Source organism: Tamandua tetradactyla, chromosome 7, assembly GCF_023851605.1.
Source record: "Tamandua tetradactyla isolate mTamTet1 chromosome 7, mTamTet1.pri, whole genome shotgun sequence".
Lineage (NCBI taxonomy): Eukaryota > Metazoa > Chordata > Mammalia > Pilosa > Myrmecophagidae > Tamandua > Tamandua tetradactyla.
The window spans coordinates 43,675,359-43,688,875 of NC_135333.1; the positions used below are offsets into that span (position 1 = coordinate 43,675,359).

Consider the following 13,517-nt stretch of genomic DNA (forward strand, 5'->3'; position numbering starts at 1 on the left):
CATAAACAGGAGTAGTACAGGTCAGCCTATTAGAAGGAGCAGCACTTCACAGTCAAGGCATTGACCAAGGCACGTGGTTTGTGTGAGCCTTGTCTGCACGGCAGCCCTGGAAGGTAGGCTGTGCTGGTCTGAAAAGCCATGTCCTTTAATCCTCATTTAGTATTGCTGGATGGGATCTTCTTTATTGTTTACATGGTGATGTGACTCACCCAATTGTGGTTGGTAATTTTTGATTAGATGGTTTCCATGGAGATGTGTCTCCACCCATTCAAGGTGGGGTTGCTTACTGGAGCCCTTTAAGAGGGAACCATTTTGGGAAAAGCTTTAGAACCACCAGAACCAACAGAGCCAACAGAATGGACAGAACCCTGGGGAAGCCATTGAAGAAGCCTTGAGAGAAAGCCAGCAGACGTTACCATGCGCCCTTTCAGCTGAGAGAGAAACCCAGAACATCATCAGCCTTCTTGAACCAAGGTATCTTTTCCTGGATGCCTTAATTTGGACATTTTCATAGGTTTGCCCTAATTTGGACATGTTCATAGCCTTAAAACCGTAAACTTGAAAGTTATTAAATTCCTCTTTAAAAAAACCGTTCTGTTTCTGTAAGATCACATTCCAGCAGCTTGCAAACTAGAACATAGTCTTCGTCTATTTTCCTTCTTCTTTAAATGAGTGAACCAGAACCCAGAGACAGTAGCAACCGGTCCAGGTAGTAAAATGAGGTCCAACCCTAGAGCTGGACTCGGCGTTCCTGGACACTCAGCCCATCTCCCCAAGGACACAGGCGCGTGCGCACGTGGGGGTGCATGCCATTTTAAGTGGAGAATTTTATACTTGAGCATGGCTCATATCCTACAATGCAAAAGGTTATACAGATAGAACCTGGTGCCTCTGTCTGAGACGCTCTTCCCCTTCCAGAGGCAATACCTATCAACAGATTTGTGTGGATTCTGGAAGCCCCTTTGCCCATTCTGAGTTGAGTGGATACTTCTGTGAATATGAGTACACATAAATCACCCTTTTAAAAACACCAATAAGGGCATTATGTACATTCTACATTTTAACGTTTTAAAAATTTTTATTGAGAAATATCCATATAAGTACAATCTAACCATATTATACAATCAGTGGCTCAGAGCATCGTCACAAGGTTGTGTATTCTCCACCATGACCATTTTTAAATTTGCATCACTCCAGAGGAAGAAATAAAAAGAAAAAGAAAGAACTCATCCCATACCCTTTACCCCCCTCTCATTGACCCACAGTATTCCAGTCTACCAAATCTTTACCCTCTATCTCCCCCTACTATTCATTTATTTTTATCTTTATTTTATTTATTTATTTATTTATTTTTACTCATTGGTTCTTACCCTGTGTTCTAGAATTCTGTGTTGCCAAAATACTATATACCAGAACCAGAAAGATTTTTAAAAAGGGGAATTTAATAAGTTGCTAGTTTATAGTTCTATGGCCATGGAAATGTCCAAAAGCAAGTCTATAGAAATGTCCAATCTAAGGCATCCAGGGAAAGATACCTTGATTCAAGAAGGCCTGTGAAGTTCAGGGTCTCTCTCTCTACTGGAAAGACATGTGGTGTATGGGGTGACATCTTCCAGCTTCCTCTCCGGGCTTCTTGCTCTCAGGGAGGTGTGCGCCTTCTCCGTCTCCACAGGTCGCTGGCTGGTAGACTCTGCGGTCCCCTCGCTATTCTGTTGTCATTCTCTGCGGCTCTCTCCTAGTTCTCAAAAGGCATTCTCGCCAAAATGTCTCCTCTTTTACAGGATTCCAGTAAACGACAAAAGACCCACCTAGAATGGGTGGAGACATGTCTCCGTCTAATCTAGTTTATTACCCACAGTTGATTGAGTCTCATCTCCATGGAGATAACCTAATCAAACTTCCAATCTATAGCACTGAATAGGGATTAGAAGAAACCATTGCTCCCACAAGATTGATTAGGATTAAAGCATGGCTTTTCTAGGGTACGTAAATCCTTTCAAACTGGCACACCCTGGGTAAAAGGAGCATCAGACACAAGGCTTTTACAACCACACTGTCACATTGAAACATCTATACAGTTACACAGTCTCCTTCAAGAATCAACCAACCCCAACATTGTGCTCACTCCCACCTCAGAACCCTGTTCCAAGCAGAGCCATGTGCTGGGAACACCTGCCACCCACCATCCGGTCACATGGAACTGTCTCTCCAGGCCTTGGCAACTCATTCCTCCACAATGCCTTCCTGAAGTTCATCAACCCTATCTCAGGAACCCTACCACGGAGGCCCAGGTCTGCATCTCCTCCCCTGTACTCTGCAATTCACCCAGCTTCAGCCACCCTACGAAACGGCTTCCCACACCATGCTGACCCTTTTAATTCTATTTTATTTTATTTTGTATGCTGTATTGAGGGGTCACATTTCATCGTTTTTCCATGTGAGTATCCTGTTATTGAAGCACCATTTGTTGAATTTTTGTTTGTTTGTTTGGCTTGTTTGACTTTTTTGGAAGTGCATGGACAGGGAATGGAACCCAGGTCTCCTGCATGGCAGGCGAGAATTCCGCCACTGAACTACCTGTGCACCCCTGATCCTTTTTATTTTAAAATCCCTATATAAAACCCGCCAATTAAAAATTCTGGATAATGGATGGTAGTAATGGCAACACAACATTGTGAACTTAATTAACACCACTGAATCGTACCCTTGAAAGTGGTTACAATGGGAAATTTTGAGTTGTATATATATGTTACCACATTGTTTAAAAAAAAAAAAGAAAGAAAACACCTCCTTCAAGAGGCCTCCCCCCAGATTAATCAGTCCAGAATTTTAATACTTATTTATAAGTGCCACAGACACTTAGAAGTCAGTTTTTTTTTTACTGTATATTGACTGGTACCCACAGACATTAACAGAATCCCGATGCCTGGAGTGGCTTCAACCAATCAGGTGCTCAATACATATGCTGTATTAATCATAGAAGCTATTATTCATTGAACTTTGACCATGAATCAGGCACAAGGCCAAGCCTGCGACCTATGTTATCTCTAATCTTCAGAGCAGTCTTGCCCACAGCCACACATGTCTGTATGCCCCAAAGGCTGGCTGCTTTCCACCACCCCAAGCTGGATGCTTTACTCTTGTCCAGAATTCATCTAACAAATGACTATATCAGATTAATAGTATTAAATCAGCCTGTTTCCTTGGCCAGCTGAAGCAACAGGAACCTCTGAATGCTTACAACGGTGGAAGGAGAGGCCCCTTCCACTCCTTTCATTCTCTCTTGCCTATAAGAAACCAGAGGCTCAGATGCATGACTTGCCATGGAGTTCAGCCAAATGGAGATGAAACTGGAAAGGGCTGATATGTGTCATGAGGTCCCTTGGTTTAGTATTATTCTCCCACTGTGGGCTGGTTGATCCACCCGTATTTAAAAGGTAAGCTCCAAGGGAACCTGTCCTGGGGATTAATTCTTTTGTTACAGATATTCACCCAATAAATATAAGCTGCTTTGAATGGAATCACAGGCTCCCCGCAGTTTGGGCTTATACCATCCCTGATGATTGGCATCTGGGCGGCACACCTTCACATGGGCAGAGACGGCGCCGTCCCTACTGAGTCCCTACGGGAGTGTATAAAATTGGCCACAACCAACTAAATGCTAACCCTTTCCTAGTCTTGATTTATGCAGAGGATGATGATGATGATGATATCATCCCCTTGTTGTTTTACACTTGGCAAAGCACTTCCCGTATCAGTGCATATTAGAATGTCAGCACTTTAAGGGTTGGGCACCTGAGGCTCAGCGTGACCAAGGGCTTGCTCTTTGGGCTGGAGCTGGGTTATGGCTATCATTTACTTACCATACAGGAAGGAACATGTGCCACGGCCGTGGCTTCTGGGTACTGCCCAAGGGCCAGGGTGGCAGTTCCAGCCTAGAAGCCAGCAGTGTGCCAGGCTTGCAGCTTTCCCCCTGGGTGGCTGAGGAGCCCCTGCCTTAGGAAAGGACTTTTCCCCAGCTTCCAGCCTCTTCTTAAAGAGTCACCCAGTCTCTGTGCACTCAGAAGCCTTGGGAACTAGCTCACTCTTCCTGACACAGCCTATCTCCCTTCTGCATCGTGTGAAGAGGCCCCCCACGAAAGGACTCATGCCAAGGGCCACACTGAAGGCCAGCTGCCCTGAGAGCAGGGCAAGGAGGGTGACCGTACTCCAACACCCTCTCAGTGCTGCAGGTTGTGCAAATTCATGGTGACTGGCTGCCATTCTCAAAGCCATTTCCACAATCCACCACCCACCTGCACAGCCACCACCCAGGGGCACAGACCCATTGCTCACTGAGCACACTCGCCCCTTTCCGGCCAGGCTGTTGGGTCCTGGAGCTGCCTACCCTAAGATGCCCGAGCTGGAGTGCTCTCTGAGTGCCAGCTCCTTCCCATGCCCCAGAGAGTCCCTGCGGTGCAAAAAAGAGACTGTACTGCCATCTCATCTTCCTCACCCCTTGGAGTCTAATCCAGAGCTGCCAGTACATGCCAGTGGCACGTTCCCCTCTCTTTCTGGATTGTCATTGCTCTCCTCCTGGATCTAGGGTGGGAGTGGCACCTTTGCTCTCCTTCCCTGCAGATCGTCCAGGTGGGCAAGAGGGCTTTGAAATGCACCTTTCTGCTGGTGCTGAGACTGCAGATTTCCTACGGGCTTTGGGACATCTGCTCAGCTGTTGGGAAGCCATTGGCTATCCCCCCAAGAGAGAGGGTAACATTTCACTTTCAGAAAGAGCATGGGGATTGTTTCTAAGGTACAGCCAAACCCTGTTTCCTGAGAGGGAAGTTCCTGTTTGTGCAAGGAGCTATACATTCTATTTTGCATTTTGTTTTTCTTAATTGGCAACATGTTTTGGAGATATAATTCCATTCCATTCTGTTTTTAATAGCTTTGTGATATTCCATAAATTATTTACTCATTCCCATAATGGGAGATACTTAGATTGTTTCTGAGCAGTGGTAATTATAAAAAAAAATAAGGAATGAACATTTTTACAATAGATATTGTTCTCATGCACAAGTATTCTTGCAGGGTAACATTTTAAATGTGGCAGTGCTGGGACAAACACTAAGTACTTTTTTTTAAATTCTGAGAGGTGTTCTCAAGTTATATCCCAAAGGGATTGCCAAAGCCACCTGCCTCTAGGGGAGGTGTGCCTGTCCCTGCACCTCCTCCCTGCCCAGGGCACTCTCCCTGCGGGAACAGGGTACACTAAGAGAAGACTGTCCTCTCACCAGCCTGGGCATGTGTATTCCTTTAACTGCCTGCTGTTTGAGCCCTGTCTATTATGTTGATTAATGACTTGTCGCCTTCTGTTCTTCACTCATTTGGGAGAGGAGGGCTGGTTTTTTGATATATGTTTTTTAATAGAGCTTTATCAAAAATGTGTTTTGAATCATTAACGTTGCTTCTTTAGCATTTATGGATAGGATCAGTTAATTAAATTCCAAACACTGAATCATTTCCTTTTCCTGGAAAGAGCCACATTTAGTCACAGTGCATTTTTAATGAACTATTTGTTATTATATTACGTAGAATTTTTGCATCCATATCCACCAACTAGATATATTTCTGGCTCTTTGTGTATGTATGTTATTTTGGTTGTGCTTGATTGAAAACCAGAAAGAGAAGGTTTCCAAAAATTTAAATAATGCTGACATTATTAATTCTTTGAACTTTAGAATATGATAAAGAATTTTCATGGTGAGAGTATTTTTAGGGGAAGTATCTCTTAGGTAACATTCTCAGTTTGTGTATGGCTCTTGATCCATTTAGATCTTCTATCTCAGTAAAGCTAATTTTACTCTCTCTCCCTCTCTTCCTCTCTCCTGTCTCTCCCTCTCTCTTACTTGCTGCTTCTGACTACACATGTATACACATATACACATACATACCTACATGCATAGTTACATGCATATTTATATACTTATGTAATCATCTAATTCTATCTTTTCAAACGTATTTATAAAATCTAAGGGCATGTTTTGTATATATTTAATTTTTCCTTATCTTTTTTCTCATTTCTAATTTTGCATTTGTATGTTTTCCTCTTTTCCCTCTTTCAAATTATGTGATATTATAGATTTTATAGGCTTTATAAAGAAGCTTCATTTGAAATTATCTACTAATTCTACTTTAATATATCATTACTAGATTTTCTCTTAAGTATATTATTAACTTCTGTTTTACCATTATAAAATCTTTCCTTCTCCCATTTTCCATACATTTATTTTGCTTTTAATTTTTTATATTTAGTTCAGAGATTAGTTTACTTAATGCCCTTTTTAAAATTTAGAAATAATATTTATGATGATAAATTTTGTTCTGAGAATAGCATTTTATAGAATCATATGGCTTCAGTTATAGGTATTTTCATTTTTGTTTTCCTTCAGGTATTCTGGAAATCTAGGTGACTTCTTCAGAATGTATGGTACTTTGTTTCTTGTCCAAGTATTTGGTCATTTTCCATAACCGCTTCATGGGGCTTGGCAGGAAGTTGTGCTCTGTTCTCGGAGCAGCCCTGGGACAGCTGACTTCTGCAAGCTTCTTTTTGCATATTGCACTCTGTCCTCCACATCCTCACTTACACTCTGTCTCCTGGACACACAGAGGCAGCTGTCCCTGCCACTCTGCCCCCCACATCCCCTGAAAGCAGTTGGGGCACCGCCCCTTAGCTCAGCGGGCTCCCTGAGCCTCTGCTCCTCAGCTTTAGGTGCTTTCTAGAACTGGAGAACGGACATCCCCCCAATGGAGAAAGGGACAGGTGGATAAAGGCTCAGCCTCCCCCAAGAAGGGACAGTTCAGTGGTCCCTCAGAGACCACCAGAACATGCCAGGTGATCAACAGCACACCTGGGTTATCTTCCCTTCCTCCAGCTTCCCTCCTTCCCCAGCTTCCCTCCTTCCCCAGCTTCCCTCCTTCCCCAGCTTCCCTCCTTCCCCCAGTTTCCCTCCTTCCCCAGCTTCCCTCCTTCCCCCAGTTTCCCTCCTTCCCCAGCTTCCCTCCTTCCCCAGCTTCCCTCCTTCCCCCAGTTTCCCTCCTTCCCCAGCTTCCCTCCTTCCCCAGCTTCCCTCCTTCCCCCAGCTTCCCTCCTTCCCCCAGTTTCCCTCCTTCCCCAGCTTCCCTCCTTCCCCCAGTTTCCCTCCTTCCCCAGCTTCCCTCCTTCCCCAGCTTCCCTCCTTCCCCCAGCTTCCCTCCTTCCCCCAGTTTCCCTCCTTCCCCAGCTTCCCTCCTTCCACCAGCTTCCCTCCTTCCCCCAGTTTCCCTCCTTCCCCCAGTTTCCCTCCTTCCTCAGCTTCCCTCCTTCCCCAGCTTCCCTCCTTCCCCCAGTTTCCCTCCTTCCCCAACTTCCCTCCTTCCCCAGCTTCCCTCCTTCCCCCAGCTTCCCTCCTTCCCCCAGTTTCCCTCCTTCCCCAGCTTCCCTCCTTCCCCCAGTTTCCCTCCTTCCCCCAGTTTCCCTCCTTCCCCAGCTTCCCTCCTTCCCCCAGCTTCCCTCCTTCCCCCAGTTTCCCTCCTTCCCCAGCTTCCCTCCTTCCCCAACTTCCCTCCTTCCCCAGCTTCCCTCCTTCCCCCAGCTTCCCTCCTTCCCCCAGTTTCCCTCCTTCCCCAGCTTCCCTCCTTCCACCAGCTTCCCTCCTTCCCCCAGCTTCCCTCCTTCCCCCAGTTTCCCTCCTTCCCCAGCTTCCCTCCTTCCCCCAGTTTCCCTCCTTCCCCCAGTTTCCCTCCTTCCCCAGCTTCCCTCCTTCCCCCAGCTTCCCTCCTTCCCCAGCTTCCCTCCTTCCCCAGCTTCCCTCCTTCCCCAGCTTCCCTCCTTCCCCAGCTTCCCTCCTTCCCCAGCTTCCCTCCTTCCCCCAGTTTCCCTCCTTCCCCAGCTTCCCTCCTTCCCCAGCTTCCCTCCTTCCACCAGCTTCCCTCCTTCCCCCAGCTTCCCTCCTTCCCCCAGTTTCCCTCCTTCCCCAGCTTCCCTCCTTCCCCCAGTTTCCCTCCTTCCCCCAGTTTCCCTCCTTCCCCAGCTTCCCTCTTTCCCCCAGTTTCCCTCCTTCCCCAGCTTCCCTCTTTCCCCCAGTTTCCCTCCTTCCCCAGCTTCCCTCCTTCCACCAGCTTCCCTCCTTCCCCTAGTTTCCCTCTCCCTGCCACTGCCTCTGCTTCCCGGGGAACCCAGATGAAAATGGGTTTACTCATGTTTCAGGCCATTTAGTTAATCTCCTGTAGTTTTGACTTTATGCATATCAACATTACATTCATGACATCTAAGGAACAGAGTTTCACATTGGATTGTATTTTTATCACTATGATTGCCTCCCTTGTCTTCTACAGTGTTTCTTGACACAGTGTTTCTTGAACAAAGTCTGATATGACTGTAACACTGGAACTCCAACTCCCTTTTTCTTTATAGTTATCATTATATCTTTCTCCCCAAATCACTTGACTACTTAATTCTGGATATATCTTATAAAGCTAACATACTCTTGGATTTTGGCCCTTCATTTAATCTGAGAGTCTATTTCTTTTAAAAAGTGATTTTATCCCAATTACATTTGTTGCAATGATATACATGTGTAATTATAGTTATTGATCTATGTTTGTGTTATTTTTCTTTTAATGCTTACATTGTTTTCTGCCTATGCTGCATGGTTGCGTTTTCTTGGTTTGTGTGTGTGTTTATCTTCTGATAATTTGTAAAGTTAATTCACTTGTTTTATGGTTTGTTGCCTTTACAGGTTTTAGTGCAAGTTTTAAAAGTCTATTTCTAGATTTATCAACTTTTAATAATCTATTAACTCTCTACTGTGTAAAAGGAAGAAATTTATTCATTTATTTAATACCCAGATATTTTCACCATCTTCTGACTTTTCCTAGTCATCATTTGTTTAGTCCTTCTAATGGTTGCATTTACATATGTATATGGTATGTGTAAAAATCTAATACTTGCTATATTACATTGACACACCATTAAGAAGACTTCTATTTTGAAGTTAGGCAAATCGTGACACTTACACATCTTTGTAAGTATCTATCTGTCCTCTCTAAACCTGCCTGCCTCAGATAGGTTTCTCGGGCTGTTGTTAGATTGTAAAAATTCTGTATATAATCTAGTTACAAGTCCCTTTCAGATGAGTGATTTGCAAATATTTTCTTCCATTCTGGGGGTTATGTTTTTGCTTTCCTGATGGTCTCTTTTGAAGCACAAGAGTGTTTCATTTTAATGAAGCCCAGTTTTTCCATCTTATCTTTTTCAGACGGAACCCCAAACACGTACAAGATGCACACGGCTTCCTCTGGGGAACTGCGTCTCCCACCAAGCGGCACCTCTGCCCAGAGGGTGAGTCTTGCCATGTCTGCCTGACACAGCTGCAAACTGTGGGTAGGAAGAGGGTCCAGGGGCAGTGACAGCCTGCCTGCAGCCCCAGAAATGCCTTCCCAGGAAGAGGTATCATTTGGACATAGCTCTCTGGTCTCAGACAGAGTGGCTCCTTTCCTGCAAACCACACCATTTTGTATCTGGGCTGAGTCTTCTGATGTATTTCCCAATATTATTTTGTTGCATGCCTTCCTTCATAAACTAAGGTTGTAGTTGTCTCTGGGTTCAAGGAAGATGGAGTTTTATTCTTTACGTTTTACTCCTTTTGCTATTTGTAGTTGGCTTCATTGAAACTTGAATAGAAAAACTCTTTCTCAGCAGTACACTCTGAGCAATCTTTGAAACTGAAGAGGAGTTTTCCCAAGAAGGAAGTGATGCTGTGTGTGTGTGTGTGTGTGTGTGTGTGTGTGTGTGTGTATGTGTGTGTGTGGAGGGGAGGGCAGGGCAGGTGTACATGTGTCCAGAAGAAAGAGCAGGCAGTCCCAGGTCTGAAGTTGGGATGATGTGTCCATATTTCTGCTTGGCTCTGACTCAGTTTACAACTGTGGATGGATCATGGACTCAACATTTTTGACTGACATTTTCTAAATCCAAGAAAGTAGGGATGAAAAGTTTCAGGCATAAGTTAGGAACTCAAAACCCCTGGGCTGTGCTTGGCATACTCGGGCTCCTGAAAATGTCAGCTCCTTAGTTTAGGAAAAATAAAAACAGATGGCAAGAGCCCACCGTTGTGAAATGAAGCACAGAAAAAGCCCTACTCAGCCAAGAGGGTGGGAGGTACAGAGCTGCAGTGGGACCTGGCTAGAGGGCGTCACCAGGGCCCTGCTGGGTGCTGGGTTCTGGGTCAGGCCGTTCTGCCTCTGGAGGATGTGCCCCTGGGGCTTCTCTGGGTCCCCTTCCTCCCTGCGCACCCTCCTTCCAGGTCCTGTGCATGGGTGGGCTGGGAGCTCTCACCCACTTCTCTGCAAAAGCCTGGAGGCCAGAGATTGTTTTAAACAGCCAATAGTCAAGGAGACGTGCCGCCTGCGTGGGGCTTCCTGCACCAGGACTCCCCTCACCTTCATCACCACCCACTTAGCTGCGTCCAGAAATTCCAAGACCCGGAGCACCCACCTTCCACGCTGCACGTGCTCTCACACTGCCTTCCCGGCCCCTCACCTGGGCCCTTCTCCCTCATCGCACTGCAGCCTCCTTGAGGCATCGTCCCGCCACGCACCTGGAAATCCCGGGGTCTTGGGTCAAGGCCGAGGCCGTCTGGGGATTTTTCCTCCAGACATTTTCAGCACAGTTTGCTTTTCCATGCCCTCGAAGCTCAACGGATTCCCTTTCATTTCTGTGCAAACCAGCCATTCTTTGCTGAGCTCAAGTGTATCTCATCACCTGCCGAAGTGCCAGGCAGAATCCTTGCCCAGTATTAACCATCCCCAATGCCTTCCCGGGTAAGTCTCTGGGCGCCTCTGATCCTGGGTGATGGCAGTAAGTCCTGCCCAACACCTCCCTGCCCACCGTGTTCTTAGCCAGGCCGCTGCAGGTGGAAATGCAGGGCGCTCATTCAAATGTGATAAAAGCTGCCAAGGGTGCTGAGGGAAAGTGCAGCCTCTGACAGCCCGTCTGCTTACCCTTAGGCTGACCTCTGCCCTCAGGCAGCCGGGTGCCCTCCCCTGGGCACCGGGCACACCTGCCGGGGTCCAGCCAGGGTCCAGCCAGGGACGGCATGTCAACCTCTCCTTCCCATGGCCACTGTCCTGTCCACGGCAGGGCACTTGCCCGGCATGTGCATGGGAGGAGGGTGGCTTGTCACTAGGCGGCCGATGGGCGCGTCCTGTGCAGGGTCTCCTGCCACCTTGCCCCGAGATACTGCAGCACCCCAGCTTTTCCCCACTGTGCCTCTGTTTGCTGGACTTGGGCAACCCTAGAGTGATGCACAGGCAATCCGGAGCCCTCGGGGTACACAGGCATGGTGGTGGTGGGCACACAGAGAAGGAGATGGAGGCAGCAGAGAAAGCCTGGCCCTGAAGGCTGCAGGACGCTGGACCTCAGGTGAGGAGAAGCTCAAGCACTGGCCACGTGCACCAGTGTCCCCTAAACCACAAGGCCAGGTCAACTACGAAGGACCTCAAGGTGACGATGGCAGAGCGAGGGGCCTGGGGGAGCCAGGATCACAGACCCTGAGCTCTAAGTTCCTAATTTGTAGATCTGAACGTGCCCCCAGTGGCCCAGGGAACTTGGCAGCCAAGATGAAGTGAAGTGCCGAAATGTAGAAGCGAGGACTGAAAGACGCCGTTGCAGCGTCCTCATGGGAGGGCAGCGGAGGGCTTGGCCTGGGGGGGAGGCTGCGCAATGGAGGCAGAGATGGAGACATGCTGGGGCCGCAGACACTGGAAGAGGCAGGACAGGTCTCCAGGGGCACAGCCCTGCAGATGCTGCATGTCTGCCCCTGGGTCTCACTTAGGACACCTGCCCCCAGAGCTGCAAGCTTGCCTTCTGCTGCTGTCACTCTTTCTCTACCTTTTTTTTTTTTTTGTACAGCAACACCAAACTCAAAAGTTGTAACATCCATAGCTGTTGGGTATGCTGGCATTGTCATCAGCCAACCTTAAATTTTTGGTGCTTAACATATAAGACTGTATTTCTGGCTCCTGCAGGTGGTCTGGAGATGGAGGCCACTGCCGGCCACCCTCGGGGTCCCTCGTGTGGTCCTGGAGTATCTCCCTTCATGACAGATGGGATGAAAGAGAGTGGGGCTTCCTGGAGGGCCACTCTTGGTCCACCTTCCTTGGGCAAAGACTCAAAGGAAAGCTGGGAAATGGCACTGGTTAGAGTCCAGGAGAGAGAGGGACAGTGTCCACGAGGCTGCCCCTGCCTGGGAGGATACCTTTTTTGGTTATCTCAAATATTTACAATAAATTCTTCAATTTAGCACTTAATTCCTTCAGGTCTTAGTGCATTATCTCACGTATTAACACACATAATAAAAATGAAATAAGAATAAGGGACTCTGAGATCACAAAGCAGTTTCCCAGCCAGGATCCCATAGAAGTATTCCTTGATGTGGCTTGATTAACTCCAGTGCCTACAAGCTGCGGGATGGGGGCAAGTCACTGGGCGTCCTCTGACCTGCATTTTCTGTTAGCCAATGGGGAGTGATACCTGTCCCCCTGCTCCCAGTGTTTCACTCTGGCCAGGATCGGGTACCTGGAAGGGGAGTCAGTTAGTTTCCCCTGCCAGGGAAAGAACTGGACAAACCCACACAGCGCAGAGTGGCCAAGCACCCTGAGAGCCCTGATCTCCAGATGCCCAGCGGCTACCATGGCAGAGGCGTGGCCTGGCCCAGGGAGCTGCTGCGGTCTGAGTGGACCCCTGCCTCATGCCTTGGCAGTGCTGAGACCCTGCTCTCTACTTCTAAGCTGGGGTCCTGGACATGGAGGAGACTCAGCCATCAGCAGGCAGCTCTGACTTCAGTGCAGGGGGGAGAAGGAAGAATGGTGATCAATTTTCCCCCAAATGCAAATTGCGCAAAAAAAAAAAAAAAATCCATGTGTCTAGGAGGGCTTGGTAATGAGGCTATAAATCAATCCTGGAAGCAGCTCTCCAGGTGGAGAACGAATGTCTTATTTGTTGGGAAAACAGAGGAAGCAGCACCCAGTTCAGCTCTGGGAAGCCTTGGTTTGGGCGATCACAGAGGGCCCAAGCCTGGCTCTCGGCCCAGATGGAGCTACTGCTAGCGCCTGTGGGAAGGACCCTCCCTTCTAGAGCCCAGAGATCCCTTGCTTGTGGTCTGATGCAGCCGGCAATGCCCCATCTCTCCCGGGCCCGGCTTGCTGCAGCACAGGGGTCTCTCCTGGTAATCAGGGAGTCTGGTAGCCCTTCCTTAGCCCCCGTCAATCACTCCCTCATTATCTGCTGTTTATTATTGACAGGCTGTGCCCTTGCTTCTACTCAGCAGACAATGGTCAGCAAAATCGGGTTGGTGACAGGCACAGACTCTAACAAAATAAGTGCCAAATACCCATTATTTTTAAACCTATAATAAGTCCACAGAAGAGAGGCATATATGATGGAACTGGGGGTTCATTCTTGGGTGAGAGGAGGTAGAGGCCCTGGCTGCTCCTCAAGA

At 47.7% G+C, this 13,517-nt stretch overlaps 1 long non-coding RNA gene across 1 annotated transcript; it reads left to right on the forward strand.

Moving 5' to 3' along the window:
* The first annotated feature begins 12 nt into the window (after nt 1-12).
* Nucleotides 13-12,315, forward strand: LOC143689623 (uncharacterized). The gene is made up of 3 exons (XR_013178855.1): nt 13-113; nt 9,279-9,361; nt 12,046-12,315. It is a non-coding gene; the product is annotated as an uncharacterized LOC143689623 (long non-coding RNA).
* Nucleotides 12,316-13,517: the final 1,202 nt, after the last annotated feature.